The sequence below is a fragment of the Pleurodeles waltl genome, chromosome 4_1, assembly GCF_031143425.1.
Source record: "Pleurodeles waltl isolate 20211129_DDA chromosome 4_1, aPleWal1.hap1.20221129, whole genome shotgun sequence".
Lineage (NCBI taxonomy): Eukaryota > Metazoa > Chordata > Amphibia > Caudata > Salamandridae > Pleurodeles > Pleurodeles waltl.
The window spans coordinates 200,781,596-200,798,455 of record NC_090442.1 but is presented as its reverse complement, the minus strand read 5'-3'; positions in this window follow the sequence as shown (position 1 = coordinate 200,798,455).

Sequence of the window (16,860 nt, the reverse complement as noted above, 5' to 3'; positions counted from 1 at the left end):
GCTCCGAATGGAGCCGGCGGAGTGGAAAGGGTGCGACGGGTGCAGTTGCACCCATCGCGATTTTCAGTGTCTGCCACGCAGACACTGAAAATCTCTGTGGGGCCCTGTTAGGGGGGCCCTGCAGTGCCCATGCCAGTGGCATGGGCACTGCAGGGGCCCCCAGGGGCCCCACGACACCCGTTCCCGCCATCCTGTTCCTGGCGGTGCAGGATGGCGGGAAGGGGGTCGGAATCCCCATGGCGGCGCTGCAAGCAGCGCCGCCATGGAGGATTCCTCAGGCCAGGGGAAAACCGGCGGGAAACCGCCGGTTTCCCTTATGCACCGCCAGCCTGTTGGTGGTGCATCCGCAGTCCCCGGCCCTGTCGGTCTATGACCGCCAGGGTCGGAATGACCCCCAATGTTCCAATGCAAAGTTCGCAACCTGTTGATTTCCCTATTCGAGGAAGGACAGATGCCTAATAGAGGGATCGGATTAATGCCAATGGAGGAAAGTAAAATAATTTCAAGCAGTGGTGCTGGAACAAATTTTAGAGTGGGGGAGCTGGCCAGTACTGTCTTGTCACTGGCAGTCTGTCTTCGAAAACACAACAAATGCTGCCAGAAGAAAAACATTCCAATGGTCCCTCTATTGTTCATTCTTAATATAACAGCCCCTCCCACACCTGTAGTTCCAGCACCAATGATTCAAGAGTGATATGAAGATTTGCTATGAGGGTGACCCCATTATACCCCATGGAGGGAAACCATTTTAGGAAGGCGATGTAGGTTTGCTATGTGGGCAGTCTCATTAAAGTAGATGGAGGGAAACAATTTTGAAGTCACGTAGATGCTATGAGGACGACGCACTGCAATCAATGCATATATTCTATTTTAATGGTGTATGTGGGATAAGCAGCTGGCCTCTTTTTGTCAATAGAGGGGAACTATTTTAGAAGGGCAAGGTAGGCTTGCTACTGAAGTGACTTATTGCGTTTAACATCATTAAACTATTTTAGAGAACATATAATTGTCTACGTGTTGAACCATTCCAGTCAACAAAGGATAACAATTGGTGTCGGTGAGCTGCTAAGACAGGGACCTGTTGCAGTGAATGACTGTAAATAATTTTAGAAGGTAATAAAGTTGTAAAAAGGGTGACCCGATAAACTAACTAGGTTTATTTACATATTTACAAATAGGACCACACTTATCAAATGTGTGTGCTTCCCCAGTGGCGTACTCAGCATTTTGAAGAGTGGCAGCAACCAAGAACGCCATTATATCGTTTGGGTGAACGTACTTGTGCGCGTACCTTTGAACTACAGTAAGTGGGTGTGCATTCACATTTGTATGTGGTGGTAGTGTGTGATTCTGAAGCGAGCACTGTGATTTTATTATATGATAGGAGGCTGATATTATGCAATCTCTTCTCTTACTGTTTATTCAATATCACTGTCAAAGCACTATATTTCCCATGATCCTGCTCTCTTAAGCAGGAAGTGACAACATGAACAAAATACATCTGCCCAATACAAATAGGGGCACTCCAACTAATACACCTTTTTTTCCTTGTTGCTTGAGTTAAGTACATGCTGCACCTGTGTACTAGGTTGTTCAATGTTGTGCTCGCTGAGTTACACTTGTTGCATGGCTAAATATGTTTTAAGCAGGGGCGACTCCTGCGTTAGGGCGGAGGAGCGTAGCCCCCCGCCAGCAGTGGCAGCTGCAAACCTTTTCCCAAAAAACAATAATAAACTGTGTTTTTTATTGTTTTTTGGGAAAAGGGGTGACAAAGCACTCCCCCTCAAAGCGCACTTTTTTTTGGCCGGCTGTCTCGGGCCAGCCAAACACACATGCGTAGTGGGCTCTCTCCAGCCCAGAAACACAGTTGCCGGGATGGAGAGAGCCTGCACAGGCTCCCAGTCTGCCTGGGAGCGCCCCGACTGGGAATCCAAGCCAATCGGCTGCAGGGCAGGCTGGCAGCCTGTAACTGCAGAGGAGCGGGAGGAGCGGCGGCGGAGTAAGTGGTTTTGTTTATTATGTTTTATTTGTTATTTAAGTTCTCCCCCCTCCCCCGTCTGCCCCGCCCCTTTTGTATGCCGTGAGCCGTGACTGGTTTTAAAGCTGTTTAATTCAGTAGTGCACTTTTATTTCTCCTGCAAGTGGCTCTTTGGGGCGCATTGCTTTGAATAAGTAGTTACTTCTGTGTGTTTAGAGTCTGGCAGCCTGACCCGTTCACGGCTAGATACAGTGTTTTCTTGACCGGGAGGGCAGCGTGTCAAGAGATAATTGATATGAACAATTTTATGTTTATTTTTTTTAATGAAATTAATAAAGAATTGAAATACAAAAAAAAAAGAGATAATTGATTTTCTGCGCTGTGTGGCTGTGTGAAGGCCCAGTTTCACCTCGAGAGAGAACAGTTTGTTCAATTAAATGCCTAGCACTCGCTTTGGAGAAGAGTCACTTGTGGACTAGTGGCTTTCTCTGAAGATTAAGGGTTTGAATCCCGGCGTCTCCATGGTCATTTTCCTTCTCTAACGCTGACATTTACAATGGATTGAATGCTGTAGTTACCAGCCATCAGGTTCTCACTCTAAACATTAAGGGTTGGTTTCTAAGATTCAGGTGTCATTTCTTTTGCGATAAACTGTGCTACATTTACAAATAATGGCAAATCTTCAAAATGCATGGGATAGTTTTATTTGAATGTGAGTGTTAAACCATAAAGTTTTGTTTGCGTTAAGATCTTTGATAAAACACTGTGGTATAAATAAATAAAACAATGTATCTTTTGCAAGTTAATTGTGAAGGCTCATTTCCCTGTTTGTGGTGGTTGCAACGATGGTTCCAACAACAACCAATGAGGAGGATGAACCTTTTAAAAACATTTGTGTGACTTTCTAGATCAGTGGTTCCCAACCTTTTAACGTCTGTGGACCCCCACTTTATCATTACTGGAACCCAGGGACCCCCACTGAATCGTTATTGGAATCTGAGGACCCCCCACTGAGTCATTACTGGAAGCCTGGGACCCCCACTGAGTCATTATTGGAAGCTGGGACCCCAGCCTAAACATTGTTGATTATTTGAACCACAAACAATACACAAAAAATACAGAAACAATCATTTCATCAAACACATATACATTCAACACACGTTTTTTAATTTGCAAACAAAATTTTAAAAAATAGAAATTTTAATTTTAATAGGAAGGTTGGAGCTTTTCTAAATTCAATTGAAGCCACACATCGTCCCGTCTACACTATATTCTGTTTAATGCACCTGCACTGCTCCCACAAACCAATCTGAGAATACTAATTCACGGGCAAAACGTATAGTGAAGGCAGTCTCCTCCTTCGTATCTCTTCCTTGTCTGCACCTTCTGGGGGCAAGAAACTAATGAAAAATAAAGATAAACAAATAAAAGTAAACCCCATGGAGACTCAGCATAATGGAGTCACTGGGTGGGCCATATGATGAGTTATATGTTGACATGTAGATGATTTGTGCGCTAATGATACATACTGTGTTGATAATGATACTGCCAGCTTTCCTTAAAATCTCAGAATGGCTTGTAAAACACAAAGAGTGGATTTGGCTGCAGAAGCTAACGCTATGTTTGTCTAGGGATTGTTACTACACCCGAATTTCACTGAGTGGTTTCCGCCACTTTTGGTGAATGGGTATGTGAAATCAAGTATCAGAATTCCAACTGAGAGAGCCACAAGATTGAAAATGAGGACAGAATGCCCCAGACCTGTTATTTCAGATAAAGCGTCTGTGACCTCAGTTTTGGACACTAGGATTGTCACCTTTCTAAGTACAAGTGGTAAAGATACCTGAAGGGATGTAGATAAAGCCTGGTCATCATAACAGGATAAAATGTTGGACACGTTGGGTCCATTGACAAAGATTTTGTACTTCATTGAGCAAGATAACAATATGGGCGAGACACTGGACCGTGAGGTAATTTCCAGATGGACCCAAAGGGCAGTATGTTTCTTGGGTAATGCAAATGCTGGTTTGTCTTATGAGAAACACAAAGGACTTTTGCTTAGAATTGATCTAACATTGGGGAAAGTAGCCAACTCCAAGGCTGGGATAAGCAAACAAGGGTGTTTCTTTGGTGACAGCTTAATTAGAGAGATAAGTCAGTATGTGCAAGCATTTGCTTCTCTTGATAAAAACTCCTCACTGATGAGGGTGTTTGGTTGGGTCTCTCCTAGGGCCGCTGGATACAGGAGTCGTTTCACTGGCTGTTCCTATTATTTCAGGCGCTCCTTCATCTGCCAGCAGACGTGGTACACCAGGCCAATATTCTTCCCACCGAGGAGGAGGGGAGGACACTGTGGCTTCAGTACAGTACAGGCAAAGGGAGGAGAACTTCAAATAAGGGTTTTCTTCTTCCCTTAGGGAAAGTTGGGGGCAGGATGAGCCTTTTGTAGAAAACTGGATGCTGATATCAACTGACCTTTGGGTTTTGCAAAGATTCTAGGTGTTTCATAAAGAGTTTTATGCCACTCCAGGTAGTTCTCCCGCGAGGTGCTAGAGTTGATTTCTTTGAAAAATACAAAAGGTGATTCAGAAACGTGCTAAAGATGCTTGTTTGCTATACCCAGGAGGCTTTATAAACAATAAACTTTTACTTCAAAAGCAAAACAAAAAAATTAGCTTTGTATTAAATCTGAGAAAGCTCAGTCAGTTTGTTTTACCTGCAATTTCAAAACGGAGATGGTGGTCAGTCTCAGAGATATTGTCCTTCTATTGGACTGGATGATGTGTCTGGCTTTTAAGGATGCTTATTTGATGGTAGTAGATCATCACAGTCACTGAAAGTATCCGCAGTTCCTTTGGCTAGAGCATGCCTACAAGTTCAACTCCCTTCCATTCAGTCTATTCTCTGCAAAATGGTGCTGTACCAATCTAACAAAGCCAGTGACAGCCGCTCTCATGCCCCCGGTGTTAAGGATGGTGGTATACTTGGATGATGTAATAATCCTAGGTCTGGAAAAGAATCTCTTACTGAAGCAGGTTCAGATCACCAAAGAATTGATCCAGTCTCTGTGCTTTATCATAAATGTGGAATAATCAGATCTGGAACACTAAAAAAGGATGGTGTTTTGGGGGTTCTTAGTAAACTCCGACAAAGATGCTCTTTTACTCCCTGAGGTAAGTAAAAGGTAATAAAGAAAGAGCTGGCAGTGATGTTGACACAAGCAGATTTCTGTTCGGCAGTTAGCAAGGCTGGTGTGTCTTCTTTCATCCTCAATCCAGGTGATGTTTCTGGGATTCCTTCATTACAGGGATCTCTGATGGTTAAAAATAAGACATTTACTAAGAGGCTAAACTACTCAGAGATGGAGTCGTTAGACATGGAGGCAAAAGAGTAAGTAAACTGGTGGTTATGCCACATAGACACATGGAACGGAGAAACCATCTTTCCAACTTCTCCAGATCTACTATTAGAACCAGATGCAAGGGCCGCCGGTGTGACATCTCCTCTGCTGGGGAATATGGCCCAGGAGGGAGCTATCAATGCACATACATTGTTTATAGTGTCTTGTAGGTTCCTGTGCAGTTCACTGCCTGAAATTAAGTGGCAGATTGGTACTCAGGGAACCTCTACGATGCCAGTGCATTGAGTCTGAATGGGCAGATTTTCAGGTCTTTAAGCATGGTTAGTGATGCATTGGACAAAGAGCTGCTTGCTTCCAGGTTAACAGCTCAGCTTTAGAGATATTTCAGTTGAAGACCAGATCTGGAAGCATTAGCAAAGAATATTTTCTTCGGGATTGGTTCAATGGAGATCACTAAGCTTTTCCTCCCTTTATTATGATACATATATGGGTGGCACAGGTGTGCAGGTAGTTGGTGAGGGTGATCTTAATAGCACCACTCTGGACGGCACAGCCTTGGTATCCCTCCCTCTTGGAGCTCGCAGTGGATTACCCACTTCCCTGCCGGTATTCCCGCAGTTGTTGAGGGGATGGAAGCTTTCAGGTTGCTCACAGACATGCCAGAATTTTCAGAGTTGGCTTCAGGGGGTACATCAAGGCCTCTTGAGCACAAGGTACACTTAAAGCATATCATTTAGCCTGGGTGGTTTGGAATGGCTGGTGTATAGAATGGGGTCTGGATCTCATTTCATCTGATGTCACAGGAATTTTTTATTTATTGGCCTCTTTGGTGGATGGTCAAGAATCCTATAGGATCATTAATCGGTACAAATTGGCAATATCAACAGAACACCGGAAAGTTAGTGGTAAGTTGGTTTTGGAACACTCTTTACTTTGCAGGTTGAAGAAGTGGATTAGGTATGTGAATCCTCCTAAACCTCGGTATTCAGTGTTATGGAATATGAAGTTGGTTTTGCAAATGTTTCAGTCCTGGCTGAAGCTGCTATCTGGCAAGTTGGTTATGTTGCTGTGTTTGGTATCATTTAGAAGGGTTTCAGATGTTAGATCTCTAGCTATTTCCTCAATGCATTTCTCTCCAGTGTTGGTCCACTTTACTATTGCAAGGAATACTAAAAATTCCTCTACTTCTATAGTTCCCTTCATTCCCAGTGTACCCTAAGTTGTGCATCGTGAGATGCTTTAAGCATTATGTGAATGTAACCGAGGCCCTTAGAACCTCAGCTTCACAGTCATTCATCTCACTGTGTAAACCTTTCACGCTGGCATCTGCAACTACCATAAGTAGATGGGTTAAAGGATAGAGAAGAGATAATTTGGGGCTCACTTGGCCCGTGGTGCCATATCATCAAAGGCATTTTGGGCAAGAACTAGATTAGAGCATATTCTTAAACGGTGGGTATCCTTAAATAAGCAGACTGGTCTAGGGTTTCAACATGTAATACTTTTTATTATAAACAGATTCAGCATGCAACAATGACATTTGTTAATATACTTTAAACGTGCATAATATGATCCTCCTGCCTTGTAATAAAATTGCAGATTCTCCTAACCAAGAGGTGAAGGGGAGTTCTGATTTTATGAAAGGCAAAGGAGGCTAATGTTATACCTCAGCTAAATGATATGCCTGCCTTGATAGTGCTGGTAATATATTGTTTATTTATTCCTGGTGCCAATCTCGACCAGCCAGACAATGACCTGAGGTGTCAACTGGTGGGATGGTGGAAGGAAGGCAATCACTTTGGATGGAGGATACATTCCGCATAGAAGTTCATAAAGGCAAAGAGGAAGTCATTTGGTTACATTTGGGATTTCTTTTACTGTTTGTACTTATTTAAGTTTTTACATATACTTTGAACTTAAATCATCAGGAAAGAAGACAATGTTAGTTGGACTGCCTCCTTCTAGTGGGTTAATGCATTTTGTTTATGCTGTTACTTCTTGCCCGGGAAAGCAGGATCATGGAAATGTAGTGCTTTGAAGGTACTAAACAATAACCAGCAAGAGAAGAGATTGCATGATGCTTGCTTCCATTGTCTTTCATAAAATCAGTACTTTTCTTCATCAACTGGTTGGGAAAATCTCCTAACTTGGAGGATGCTACTACCGCATGACACGTCTTACTTTTGGCATAATGACGTGTAAAGATAATTAATATAGACCTTACTATGACCAAATATAATGTGTTCACGTAACCTGATTTTCGCATTTTGTGCATTATAAACTCCTGTGGGTGACTCCCCTCTATGTGGGACTGTGAGCTGCAGTATCAGTTGAAGTTTTCACTTCAGCAGCCTGCACTGCGCAGGTTTACAGGAAACAAGATTGGACCATAGGCATGACTCTGCTGGTGGTCACTTTAAAGAGTCATCGCGAGACTTCAAGCAGCATGCGATCTTCGACCTGAGATAGGACAGACGAGGACATGCCAGAGACCAGAACGCTGCTGCTACGTCGCCTGACCCAAGATGCAATGCGTGCGGATGAAGAGAGCTTCTTTCATCGAGCAAGTACCTTTCACAGGGTCACCTGAGGCACTCTGCCTTCACTGTGGCCTGTTTCCCCTTCTACAGTGCTTAATTTGTAACTAAAAGCATGTCGTTGCCCAAAGCTCTCTTTTGAAACATGCGGCTGCTGCATTTAAACTTGCGAGGCATTTCTGGCCTCTTTGATCCATATACAGCCACTTCCTGCCCCTTCACCTCGCTCTTGCAGCTTTCTCCTTTCTCCCTTTTTCGTTTTTCTCTTCCTCCACCATTCCTATATGTGTCTTTTGCTCGCAGTAAATGCCTGATGCAGAAAACTACCTACTGGCCCTCAAAAATAACTCCTGGTGTCCCCCACCGGAAACCACCGGCTCAAATTAAGCACTGCCTTTTGCCTCTGCTTCTTGCAGCTGCGATCACAAAGGTTACATCTCCTGGAGACTGCAACAGCCTCAGTCAGCCCTGAATGCGGGAGCTGCGGAAGACAAAGACCAGTCTTGATTCTTCCATCACCCTACACGCCCTGATTCTTTATTGAACAGCTGCATGTCTGTTTAAACCCTGCATTCTCCTTCCACTGCTGTTTTCTGATTTTCGCCTTATCCTTTGTGTTCCCTTTTCTGTCGTTTTCTCTTGCTGCGGCCAAGTTCTGATCAAGAAAGATATGTCCTGGTTCTCAGAAGTAAGTACTTGTGCCCTTGGCCCGCATCACAAAATTAGGCTCTGCCGTGTGCTGGGTGTTTCTTTGAGGCTTGAAACTGCTGCTGACATCAGCCGCAACTGTGTAACATGTCCGCCTGTCTCCATGACCCGCTTGCATCATACACTGGGACCATGATCATGTCAGGAGTTAGTGCGAGGCCGAAGGCCAAAGCCGAAAGCGAGGCCCCCTTGATGCTGCCCTAAGCACTTGCTTCTTTGTGTTAATGAATATGTAATCCAAACAAAGAGAAACATTACGTCTGACGCCATCTGGTGATCTGGCCACGTTACCTGCCTTATTATTAAGGAAGATGCCAGGCTTCCTTTCAATGAAACATCTGTAACTGAATGTTGCTGCAGAACGCCGAAGCACTGGAATGCGCAAGGATGGGCACAATCCGCTCTGCCCCGCCCCCCTACCCGCTGCCCCCGCTGTGATGGCCATGGCTGCAGCCATGGAAGAGAAATAGGATCACCTCAGCATTTGGTGAGAATCAATTTAACTTTAATACAATCCCACTTATCTGAACTAATGACCCTTTTAGTTACTATCATACCGCGATTACTTTTCTGGTAATCTCCATCACCCTTAGCCCTACTCGTCCTCGTCACAGTCATTACTTTTGAAGCGCTTCCACTTCCAGGCCAGGAAAAATGAGAATTCTGAAAATTAAAACATGGGTGTTACAAGAGGCCTGGCATTCCCAGAATCCTCTTGCGAAATCCAGAACATATCAAATGTCAAGGAGGGAGGATGGGAGGGATTGTAATGACTGTGAGGAGGATGAAAAGGATTACAGGTAATGGAGATTACCTGAAAGTAATGAAGGCATTACCTCTATGTCCATCATCGTCGTCCCAGCCATTACTTTTGAGGTATACCAAAGAATAAGCCTTTAACTCAGAAAAGATACTACATGAGCTGCTAGTATGCACACCCTTGAAAATGTAATGCAGAGTCAAACGTTATACCCTATGATGATAACATAAAAGAATCATTGTCCATTCTCTAATACATTATTGATTTAAGAAGCTCAGAGCCTAAGCTCATATGGTTATCAACCACATTATTAAGTCTATATTGTCTCACAAATGTATTGTCTGTAGACCAAGTTGCCGCCGTACAGATTTCCTGAATGGAGACACTCTGCAAATCAGCACCTGATACAACCACTCCTCTAGTGGATCTAGCCTGTATTGAATCCTGATCAGGGTCAATCTGATTCACTTGCATCATTGTAACTTTTATTCATCTGCATAATGCCTTTTTTTGCCTCTCTCCTCCATCTTCCTGCTTAATCAAAAGTCACAAACAGATGATCATCAAATAATCTTAAGAAAGGATGTGGCATAGTAAGGCTGAAAGCTCCCAGTCCTATTTGCAGAGGTAATAACCACCAAAATAAAACCTTACAGTAAAGAAACTTCAGGTCTAGCACCTCTAAAGTGTCAAAAGGATGCCCTTGTAAAGATATTTGAACTGTGGGAAGATCTCAGGTAGGAGAAGAGAAATGGCGACTAGGCTTTGTGACTGACAAACTTAAAAAATAGTAATCACTACCGAATCAATCTCCTTCTGAAGTTCCACGCATTCTCTGAATGCCTTAATAGCAAACCATTTTAATTTTAGGTCAAAAGACAGAGATTGAGGTGAAAAACATTCACCAAAAGTTGTAAAACTGTACAGGAAGGACAGGATGGTGATTACATATCATGCATAGACCATCACTTATCAAGCAATGATCAGTGTTTTGTGTAGCTTTCAAGGTGGAAGGTCTTCTAGAATTTTGAATTGTATCAACCGAGTTAGCAAAATTATCTGGAAGACGCTGACTTAATAAATTCAACCTCCAAACCGATAGATTAAGCTTCAGAGGAAGAGGTAGACAACAATGTTTTGATCGGAGAAGGGAGGAAGACCCACGAATAGTACATCACCAGTGTCTTCAGAATAGCAAACCATGATCGATGTGGCCAAAATGCCACCACAAGAATTACTTCCTCCTTCTCCTGCTGAATCCTGGACATGACCTTCAGGTTTAGAGGAAAAGGAGAGACAGCATAACGTAACCTCTGTGACCACTTTATCAGGAATACATCTGTTTCCCATGTCATCTTCTCCTGGAATCTTGAGAAAAAGTTTTGTACCATGGCGTTGCTCCTTGAGGCAAGGAGATCGAGGTACCAAGTCCTAAATCTACTGTAGATATTCCTGAAGATTGTTTGTAATACTGATAGATTTGTAGATGACTGGAAACTTCTGCCTAACAGGTACTCTTGTCTGTTGGCTTGGCCCTGATATGAATCACAGAGAGACTCACTGGATTGTCCTCTGTTCATAGTACCAGGGAGGTTGCCATCTGATTGAGGGATTTGGATGTGGTAGTTCCCAGGTGATTGGTGTAGGAAACAGAGATTGTCTTGTCTCTTCTGGAAAAGATATTCTTCTGATGACTCAAGAATTTGAAATTCACTAGAGCTATGTAGATTGCAGTTTATTCTCTCCAGTTCGATGATGTCTTGCTCTCCATCAATGACCATTTGAACTGCCATGATTGTTGATTGATAGTGGCTCCCCAACCTACCTTTCTGGCCCTGTTGTGAAGATTAAGAGCTGTTCACAATGCACCCCTTGCCCCCTCGGATAGATTGTCTGAGTTAATCCACTACAACAAATATTGTTTTTATTTCTACTTACATGGGAATTCAAATTAGTTAATATTCAGAGAAAATAAACTGTGAAAGTGCCATAGAAATGAGCGAAGATGAAGTTGAACTCATAGGACTGTGACTACAGAGGCTGCCACATGCCACTGGATCTCCATACAACCTGAGTGGAATTTCTGTTTCGGTTAGGAGCCAATTGAGTAAATTCTGAAGACAAATGATTCTTTCTTCCAGGAGAAAGGCTTTCCCCAGGTCAGTTCCCCATCTTAGACTGATAAATGTGAAGTCTTTCCATGGAAGGAGATTACACATGGACATGCTCACAAGAAGTCCCAACATATGGATTACCTTGCTTGACTTGTCCAAGATTCAAAGCGTTTCTTATTTGGAAGGAGCACAGAGTAAAGAATCCTCCAGGCAAGGATAAGCTGAGTTTCCCTGGAGATCAAGATAAGCAATATCTGGGGTTATCAACTTTGTGAAGGCTCTTCATGCTGACTTAAGCCTGAATGGGAGAGCCCTGCTTGTCACTGTTGCTTCCCCATGGCATGTCTTAAGAATTACCAATTTTTGTCTGTGCTCGAATATGCAAGAATGGATTCCAGGCCCCTTTCCAATGCAAGGTCTCCATTTTAAAATTGTTGTCTAGAATAAAGTTGTTCAGTCTTTTTAAGTCTATCACCAGAAGAAAACCCTCTGGTGCCTACTTGAATAGAAAAACAATAAACAACTCGACCCCTTTCTTCCAGTGGACTGGTCAAGTTGTGTCCTTCTGAATTAGGAGGCTATTCCTTTCATGAGAGACTCCTTTTTGAGTGGGCTACTGGAAACAGGTGTATGAATGGTCCTTGATGGGTTTGGAAACAAGCAGAAGTTGATCTGGTGTCTTCTCTTCACTATGTTGAGAACTGTTAGAAATGGGGTTTCTGGTTTGCTAGGGTATGCACATAAGCCAGGCAGAACTCACCGCTCTAGTCAGGACAAGTAAGTTACACACCAAAGATAGCCTGTGCTCTCCCTCGGTAGCTTGGTGCAGAGCAGTCAGGCTTATCCTCAGATGTGATATGTGAAGAATTTGGGCCACACACTCACTCCAGTGACAAAATATATACATCACTAAAGAGACTCTACACAGGATATATAAAACAATATGTTTCTATATTGTAAATATATATCATAGACCAAATCATGCATCACAAATATTGTGCATCCGATGCCACCACTGAGGCATTACTCGTTATTCTAACAGAGCCAATAGTGGAAATAATATACATCCTGACACCAGAGTATGAAATGCAATAGTTTTGTTGAAAATCACCCATAAATTACCAAGTACCATCATAAATTAATAAATCATCAGGTATCATCATTGGCGAACAAAGAGACATAAGTCCACCTCGTTCCAGGGACCCCCTTTTCCCTACAGGTGGGGTTACTGTACTACTAAGGACGCCTGGTAGAAAGATGGCAGTAGAGCCCAGGGGTACCTGGGTGCCTACTAATAATAATACAGTAATTCTTAGTAGATGAAGTAAGAACCACTCTTTTGTGGTGATCGGGGTGCCTTTTGAAGGCCCGTCCTGCAACATTGGGGCACAGAGCAAGCACCCCAAAATATGGCCCAAAACGCAGTGGGTGCACACACTCAGTGACTTCCCACATGCAAGGCTTTGAAAAGAGGACACTGCTCGTGAGCGTGCAGTGCAGCATGCTTACTCGAGTGCAGCTTCCCTCCTCTTGTCGGGTTGCCATGAAGGTAGGCAAAAACCTCCCCTGGGGTCTGGCTCTCTCTCAGCACTCCTGGAGGCAGCAATCAGGCTGCTGCAGGCATGTTGGTTGGCTCCTGGGGGGCCAGGGTCTGGTCGGCGAGGCTCCGGAGTCTCCCAGTGGCAGAACCAGGCAGCGCTTTCATTGCGGGACAACTCTCTGGCTTTGCGAGGCAGAAGCTTCCCTTGGCACTGTGACAGCTATTGGTCCTCGGAGAACGCAGTGCTGGGGGGGGGAGCCTGCTGCTGAAGTGTTGGTGGGCCTCGGGAGCGGGGCTGCGCCAATGAAGCTTCAAGTGGCCTTGAGACGACGGCACAGGGGAAAACACATGCTGCTCTCCACTTGGCTTCTAGAGAAAGCACCCCACATTCACTCCTGCAGTAAGCACTCAACACACAACGGGACTAAATAATGCACTCACCATGCACTAGGTTCATCGGGGAGAGAAGAAATGAAGTGCTCACCACATGCTATTGTTAGACCAGGAGAAGTACACAGATGGAATCTTTTTATGTGCCTGAGATCCCCTAATCAATAGGTGGGCCAAACCAACAAACCCTCTGAGAAACACGGCACTGGACTGGAAGCAGCAGACAGGCAGGCCAGCACCTAGGAGAAAAGGATTCAAATGGAGGTTCCTCCTGGCAAAACAGCAGTTCCGTGGCAAAACAGCAGTCCCCTGGCAGAACAGAGTTAGGGAGTAGCAGGACAACATACAAAAAAGCAATCCAGTGAGTCCTTTAGGCCACCCAGCAAGTAGCAGGCAGCAGGGAAACAACTGAAGAGCAGTCTAGACGAGTCCTTTGAGCAGTGCAGCAGTCCCTGGGACAGAGGTTCAGTCCCAGTTCCAAAAGTGCTCTTAAAACATAGGGTCAAAGCCTCTGTACTCATACTAAAAATGTTTCTGATGTAAGCGGTTACTTCAAAGGAACCCTTTTGAGTGTAGCACAGACCCCTTTCAACCCAGCCGTGGCTCCAGACATCAGTAGGGGGTAAATCAGCTATTTGCGTGAAGACAGGACACAGCCTATTGCCATGTAAGGTGTGAATGACCCTCCCACTCCCTAGCCCAGGATGGCTATCAGTATGCAGATGGATGCACATGCTCTTCTGTCACACCCAGCCCCTCCTGTGTTGTGGCTGTCTGGTGAGTATGCACAATGTGTAGCTGTCACTCTACCTTAACTGTGGATTGGAGTCAGGCTGCAAAAAACTAGAGTTATAAGCAAAGGGAAATGCCCACTTTTTAAAAGTGGCATTTCTAAAATAGAAATGTAAAATCCAACTATACCACAAGCAGGATTACTCACTACTATTCCAAACATACCAAACATGTTCTTGCTGCTCCTTTCAGATCAGAAATTACCTTTTAAAAATACATAAGGGAATTCTCAATGCTAACCTATGAGAGAAGAAGCCCTCACAGGAGTGAAAAACGAAATAGGCTGTTTGTCACTACCAAGACATGTAAAACATAAAAGTACATGTCACACCTTCTACGTACACAGCAACCTGCCCAGAGGACTACCCAGCGCCTACCTTAGGGGTGACTTAGGTGTAGTAAAAGGGGAGTTTAGGTATTGGCAAGTAGTTTGAGATGCTAAGTCAAGATGGCAGTAAACTGCACACACAGGCACTGAAATGGCAGGCCTGAGACAGGTCTGAAAGGCTACTTCTGTGGGTAGTGCAATCAGCGCTGCAGGTGAATTAGTAGCATTTAATTTTCAGGCCCTCAGCATCTGATAAGCCACTTTACAAGGGACTTACAGGTAAATTTAAAATGCCAAACAAGTGTAAGCCAATCATACCAAGTTTGAGGGGAGAGAGCGCATGCCCTTTAGCACTGGTTAGCAGTGGTAAAGTACCCAGAGTCCTAAAGCCAACAAAAAGAAGGTCATAAAAATGGGAGTAGAAAGGCAAAAAGTCTGGGGATCACACTGCAGAAACGGCCATTTCCAACACAAATCCATCTGTCCATTATGATCTCTTTCAATTCTGAGAAAAATTGGCTTAACTCCAACCAATCTTTCAATACTCTGCATAGTTAGGTGCATTGATTCATGGATCGGAATCCTGCTTCTATTTGTTGAAGAATAGGAAGGAGGATGATTTCCCTTGGAATTACGATGACTACTTATACCCATGTTTCCTAGAAGGCTGTCTAAAGGACTTCCATTTTGATGACTTTGAAGAGTGCATGGGTCCTCACCTCAATGGTGATTAATTTCTGGGTTATTTGAATAGATGATATAGCTTATCTTCCAATTCTGCTCTGAACAATCTGGATCCTTCAAAAGGCATTTTCACAGCATATTCCAGTTATTCAAATAAAGGTTATGACTTGCAAATGAAACTCCACTTTTTAAGTCTGTGTATCTAACCATTTCAAACGATTTATCAGATAGAAACTCCACTTGTCACTCCATTGCCTCTAAGACATCCGAACATTCCGAGCCATCCTGAGTGACTTTGTAGAGTGATTTAAAATCTGAAATTAAAGATTGAGTATATCATGAACGCTAGTTTACCAAAATGCCAGGGGCTGCAGAAGTAACATGAAATTCCATTTGATCTTCACTTTGTCACACACACATGTTAACACATATGTACACATAAAGCCACTCTAACCCGCAAGCATGCACACAACATACATTTAAAAGCATTTTTTTAACTTAACTCTGTCACGATTTGCACGCTTCTTATCGCTGTAATCTGTCAGTCTCAGGGCACCACCTGGTTTCTTGCTTGTTTGGGATTGAGCAAGGTAAGGGCCATCCTTTCCAGTAGCCACGGTGCTGCTGACAGTCTAACGCTTAGCATGCTGTAACCTCCAGAAGGAGTCCCAGAGGATAACACCCAATACTAGGAAAAAACTTCAGATCACAGGAACTCCTGAAAAGAGACAAAAGGAAAAAACTGAGATCAAATAACGAATCAGGAACAAAAAAACTGCAGGCAAAAACAGGATAGGTCCAAATCACGGGAAGCTGGAGCGAGGAGCACCACCAGGACGAAAGTGTTTGTAACGCAAGGAACAGAAGACCTTCTGTGTTTTTATACTGACAAACATGAAGTGACATGCAGGAAGATTTAAAGACACCATCTTGGATTGGGAAACCCTCATACAGGTGAATGAAAAAATATCCAAAGTAGTGCATGCAGGGAAGGAAACACAGATTCCTGGGAAGAAGAAGAAAATATGGCCAAGGAAGGAGAAAAAAGGAAAAGAAAAAGAAAGAAGGAAAAGAAATCCTGAAAGCAGGTGAGCAAACTATCCAGGCCGTGAATGAGGGCGGTGTGACCCAGAGCCCAAGAGAGGACTTCCAGACCACCCTGCGGCCCATGGCAGGACCGCCTCCTAAAACGCGGACCGCCAATCCAATTGCGGCCCATGAGGGGGACACTGCTAGTCTCCGAGGCGTCACAAACTCAGCTGCCAGGGAGGGTAATGTTGCAGCTAACTTTACTCCACCCTTTATCACATTAATAGTGAAATATGTAATAGCATTCACTGGCAGTATAATATGAAATTGGCTGAAAACAAGGAAATAGCTATTCCTATGTTCCTGACACTGATTTTGCCATTTCTGATGCCAGGGGTCACAAAGGCTTTACTTGGGTCACAAAGGGCAATTCAGGGATTTCAGCTGCAAACCCTAGCAAACCCTAAATGACGTCCATGCTGTATATGCAGGAAATGCTTCAGCCCTCATGGCAACATGAGATCCTGAAAAGACCTTCTTGAGGGAGGAATCAACATTCTTGCCACCCGGATCTTTTAAAATGTTCTCCTCCACCACTGAGGACCTTCCAGTCAAGCTAGCCACCACAGAATAAACATG